Below are 6,000 nucleotides of genomic sequence, written 5' to 3'. Positions count from 1 at the left end.
AAATCAATTTTTCCCAATTAAAACCTTTAACAAAAAGGCAACCTAATCAAATGTGAGCAGATTTCTATTCTAATCATTGTACAGTAATGAAATAATTTTTTGACCCATGGGGACTGATTTATCAAGGGATGTATTCCTTGGACACAGCATGTTAGAAAGTGGTTCATAAACCAGCCACATAAGCTTCTTTTCTGAACACTTCTTTTCATATGTTAGGATAGTTTTGTATGTTAGTCTTTTTATAATAAAACATCAAAAAGATTGCTCATCATGCTAGTTGAAAATTGGTTTAAACCAAAAAAACTGGAAAATAGTGGTATCAATATAACAAAATTCAAAAACCAATAAACCACGTAATGTACAATGCCAGTGTTAATGTAATTTTGACAAATCCCCCATTGGTGAGCAGCAATTGTTCCAACACAACAATGTGTTTTACAATATTCACTTATAAGGACATATTTGCAATATCCAAGTGTGAAATAAACTGCTTAACTAAATTTTTTTATAATCATAGGGTTTGTCAACAAAGTTTTTTTTAAGGAGTTTTTTTCTTTTTTTTTCCAATTGTCTTAAATTTTCTTTTAACTTTTCTAGCTCCCAGTATATTATAGAAGCTCGGCATTTCAAAAGACACAGATATTGTCTTCTGAGCCCTTTGAGCCCCTGACGAAGTTTTCTTAACGAAACACGCGCTGTGTCGGGCGTTGGGTGTTCCAGGCTGGGCATTTAAACTTTGTGTCGCTGCATACATCTGGGCGTTCCAGGCAGGGCAGGGCATTTAAACTTTGTGCCGCGAGATCACGTGATGCGTGAGAGGGAGTGGATGTAGCCAACCCTCTCTGGCTCCTTTCTTTCGCTGATCCAGCCCCATCCTGCATCTCTGTGTGTTTTTGGAGGTCCCTAAACACATCTCTCAACAGCGGCTGTCCGATAGAGCTGCCCGCGAGCACAATGTCAACGTGGACGGCATGCAGAGAGAGGGAGCAGACCAAAGAAAAATCGCCGCCCACTGACAGGGCACCTGAAGACGAATATAACATGGCGGATTCCCCAGTGCCCGCAAATTGGGCAGACTTGCGCGCTGCCATAGTAGAAGCTTTGGAACCAGAATTTAAAAAACTATCCTCCCAGATCGCTGAGGTGACTGCGGCAATTGCTGGATATGAGGCGCGTTTTTTGGCACTTGAACAATGGATCTTTGATGGAGAAGATGGCGCACAGACCACGTGGTCAGAGGTCACGGAGCTGAGGCAGAGATCGTCCGCATACGGCATGCCTCGAGGACCTGGAAAACAGGTCCCGGAGGTCCAATCTGCACCTGATTGAAGAACGAGATTTGCCACGAACTTTGGAGCACTGTTAACCGGGAAATACCCCTGGATAAAGAGCATGGTCCCCCTCCGCATAGAAATGAGCCCATTGGCTGGGGCAAAAGCGTACACAGTCTGACAAACCGTAAGTGGTGATTATTAAAACTGCTGAACTATGCTCATAAAAATGAAATTTTACAGCGCAGCTCGCCGGGGGCAGTCTTTGATGTACGATGGAAAGAAGATCCTAGTTTTTCAAGATTTTTCAGGTGCCTTGTCTGCGCAGAGAAGAGCGCTCTCCCCCCATGTGTGCCCAGCTATTCAATCTTGGCCAAAGGGCAGTGATCATTTACCGGTGCGAGTGTGGGTGAGCACCCCTTGAAGGGCCCAGGTGGTTTACAGAGGTGGCTGAACTAAAAGACTACATTGCTATGCTGGGCCGTGTGGAGGAGCGCAGATCGGGCAGACGCAGCTCCGGGTCTGACACTGGGTGATGTGTCTCAAAAAAGTTGTCTGTCCTGCTTATATTCTATGCTTATATATAGGGGCAAGACATGATATGCAGTGCACCTGGTTCTGGGTAAAAGGATGTGGGGGCTGGGCTACTGTTGTTCCTTACATGCGATTCCCTGTTTATGGGTTTGGTTAAATCATGATATTTGGAGTTCCAGATGTAGCATATCCCCACATCACACATGTTCTGTAATGGATCTACTATTTGTCCCATAGGGACTGTGCTGTGACCTGTCTTTGTGGGATCTGTTGTTTGTGGTTAATTCTTTAAATTCACTTTTCAGCACTCAGCCTACCAGAAGTTCTCAAGTTGCAGGGATGGGGCTGGTGAGGGAGGAAAGGAGTCTCAGTGTCTGGGGTGATCTCCGAGGAGGGGGGATTGTTGCGATGGGGATTTTTGGAAAGGTGAGTAGGGGGTGTAGGGACTGGGTTAAACAGGGGGGGTGAGGGAATGGGGCAAGGAGAGGGGGTAGGTGGGAAGGGACTGGGCTCCAGGTCTGGGCAATTTGGGGTTGTTGGTTATATGATGTTTGAAAGGGGTGGGGAATTCACTGTCAAAGGGAGCTGGTCAGAGCTGGGATGGCCATTGCTCCCTTGGAGTTGGAAATTTCTCATTGTTCAACTTTCTCTACAGTGGAATGATATGGGGTATTGGCAACGCGCGGACTTAAATTGATTTCATGGAATGTATGTGGTATCAACTCGCCCATTAAAAGGTCCAAAATTTTGCAGGCATTGAAAAGACAGCAGATATAGTGTTTCTGCAAGAAACACATCTTAACGATGTGGAGCATAAGAAATTGCATCAAAATGGGGTGGAATCAGTGTATTTTGCATCTGCCACCACGAGATCTGCAGGAGTGGCTATACTGGTTCGCAAAAATATCCCATTGCAGATTATCTCCGAGCACCGGGACCCTCAAGGGCGTTTTCTTATTTTAGAAGCTCTGATTACTCAAACGCCGGTGGTGCTTTGCAACATATATGCCCCGAATTCATACCAAAAGCCATTATTTCAGAATTTACATAAACTATTACTCCCTCATATCGATCAATTGTTGGTGGTGGAGGGCAATTTTAATGCCCTGAGAGACCCTGAGCTGGATAGGTCCTCGAATGTGCGGCAAGCTGGGGTCATAGGCTAGGGGATACATCTTCTTGAACGGAATCTGCATTTAGCAGATACTTGGCGCACCTTACACCCTTTTGAGTGGGACTTTACACAAATATCTAGAGTGCATGCGACCCGTTCCCGCATAAACTATTGGCTAATCAGCACTCATTCGTTCTCCAAGAGTTGTGGAGCTGGAATTGGGGACATTGCCATCTCAGATCATGCCCCTATCTGGGCAGCATTAACGTTACTTCTCCAGGAAGGTAATCGGTGTTGCTGGCGTTTCCCCTACTATTTGGCCACGGATGCTGCCTTTCAAGCATTCTTACTCGAAAGATGGAAAGATTTTGCAACACTTAATGCTCAACATAGCGACAATCCTATCTTGTTCTGGGAAACAGCTAAGGCTGTACTTAGGGGTGACATTATTTCCTACCTCACCCACCGGAAAAAAGTATTGAACAGCCGGTTATTATTACTGATCAAGAAACTTCAACAGGCTAAACAGACGCTGTTGAAATCTCATACCTCTGACACCAAGAGTGTTTACATGGCTACCCAGTCTGCATTGAATTCTCTTTTATATCAAAGAGCCAAACACAGTCTCCTTTACTACCAACATCGGCTCTATCGACATGGCAACAAATCGGGGAAGCTGTTGGCGAACCTGGTCAAGTCCAGTAGGGGATCCCGTCACATTATGGCTCTTCACAATCCTCAGGGCCACATAGTACATGACACCCCTGATATTTTAACTGTTTTTAGGGATTACTATTCCGCGCTATATCAAGCAGAGGGCTGGGATTCGGAAAAATGGAAGGCCTTTAGTGACCATTTGAACCTTCCCTCACTTACCCAAAGCCAGATACAGTGGCTAAATAGGTCTATCTCTAAGGAGGAGGTTAGGCAGGTTATCCGTGGCTCCCCGAGGTTTAAGGCGCTGGGTACGGATGGCTATAGCTCTGAATTTTATCATTGCTTGAGCGAGCCCCTCACTACGTTTCTTCCCTTAGTGCTTAACACACTGATCACGAAGGGAAGTTTTCCAGTTCATGGCAATGTGGCCCACATTACTTTGATCCCCAAGCCTGGCAAAGATTTATTACAGCCTGCCTCTTATCGCCCCATCTCTCTACTAAATGTAGACCATAAATTCCTAGCAAAGATTATGGCAGATAGGTTGGGGAATATTATCCCACAACTAATCCAACTGGGACAGGTGTGCTTAGTTCAGAAAAGGTATACTTTAACCAACATACGACGTCTGACAGTTGCTATCGACCTCTGCACTAGACACCGTGCTCCCTTTCTCATCACAAGTTTAGATGCAGAAAAGGCCTTTGATTGTTTAGAGTGGGAATTTATGTTTGGCCTCTTAGGAGAGATGGGGTTTGGAGGTTTCTTCTATCAGGCACAACTTTTGTATACAAAGCCAGTTGCATCACTGATGGTGAATGGTCAGTATTCAACTTCTTTCCCAGTGTTCCAAGGTACCAGGCAAGGATGTCCATTATCCCCCCTACTGTTTTTATTGACTCTAGAGCCTTTATTATTGGCCATTCAGGCCTCTCCCAAGATCCGAGGGCTACTATTTCAGGCTCAAGGACAGAAAGAAGTTTTCAAATACGCCACGTTCGCGGATGACCTACTGGTATTTCTTACTAATCCCAGTCAGTCATTGCCGGCATTATTGGACATGGTGAAGGACTATGGAGTATTCTCTGGCCTTCAGATCAATTGGGATAAATCATAGGCATTGGGGTTCCCACCACTATTCGTGACTCGTGGGGAGGTCCCTTTCCATTGCACTGGGCAGACGGCATAATCAAATATCTGGGGATAAACCTGTCTTTGGACATGTCAGCTATGTATGAGTTAAATATCCCAAGAATCCTCCAGCATACTAAGGAAAAACTCAATCTCTAGAAAAATTTAACACTTTCCTTGGGGGGGCGGATTAATTTGTTTAAGATGATATTACTACCAAGGTGGCTAAATGTGTTGCAGAATCTACCTCTGACGCTAAGGCACTGTGACAATGTCGCCCTGCAAAAAATGATAAGGCACTTTATATGGCAAGGAAAGAGGGCGCGGGTACCGATGTCCTGGCTCACACATACCTCCTTCCCCCCTCCTTGGGGGGAAGGAGGTATGGGTGTCCCTAATCTCAGTGTGTATTGTGTAGCAGTGAATCTTCGTCTCATTCGGGAATGGATATTTAACTTGTTTTATTTGTTCAATGTAAAGTGCCATGTTTGGCGTTTGTTTGTGTTACACTGTAAACCGATGTGATATCCTGGATGAATGTCGGTATATAAAAATTTAAATAAATAAATAAATAAATAAATAAATAAATAAATAAATAAATAAAATTTTGGCGGAAAGTACTCTGGTGGCTCCTTTAGCACTCAATTATGTTTTGACGGAGCCGAGCAAAGAACTGCCGCCTGGGGTATCTCTCAACCCACTGATTTCTCCGATTCGAAAAGCCTGGTTATATCTTACCAAGCGACTGGGTCTGCCTCAATGTAGTCCGTACCTCCTCCCCATACAGGGAAACCCAGTATTTCTTCCGGGCTCCCAAGCTACGAGCCTATAGGGGTGGGCACAGAAAGGTATTACCCATTTGGGCCATGTGCTGGAGCCAGATGGGGCGATAATGTCGTTTCCCACCGTACAGCGCATCTATGGCCTAACTTCAGCTCAGGTATTTGGTTATATCCAACTCAGGCATTACATTCTGGCATTAAAGCTGGACTGTCATAGCCCTGCTCAGTTCCTAGCAGTGGAATCCTTCTTTCACTTGGACAGAAAAAGACCTTTATCCCTTTCCATGTATTACAGAGGTCTCCAGCGGGGGATGTCACAAAGCACATATGTTACCTCAGTAGAGCGTTGGGGACAGGATGGAGTGTTTACGCTCCCAGTAGTGACTTTTTCGGCTTGTATGGGGAACTTAAAAAAGATTTCTGACAGCATGTATTACCAGGAAATGCAATATAAATTCCTGCGGAGGGCCTTTGTCTCCCCACAGGTTGCTTGGCGAGTGCGTCTCATCTC

The sequence above is a fragment of the Rhinatrema bivittatum genome, chromosome 1 (assembly GCF_901001135.1).
Source record: "Rhinatrema bivittatum chromosome 1, aRhiBiv1.1, whole genome shotgun sequence".
In the NCBI taxonomy this organism is placed as follows: domain Eukaryota; kingdom Metazoa; phylum Chordata; class Amphibia; order Gymnophiona; family Rhinatrematidae; genus Rhinatrema; species Rhinatrema bivittatum.
The sequence above is the reverse complement of the archived record's forward strand: the minus strand, read 5'-3'. Positions refer to the sequence as shown.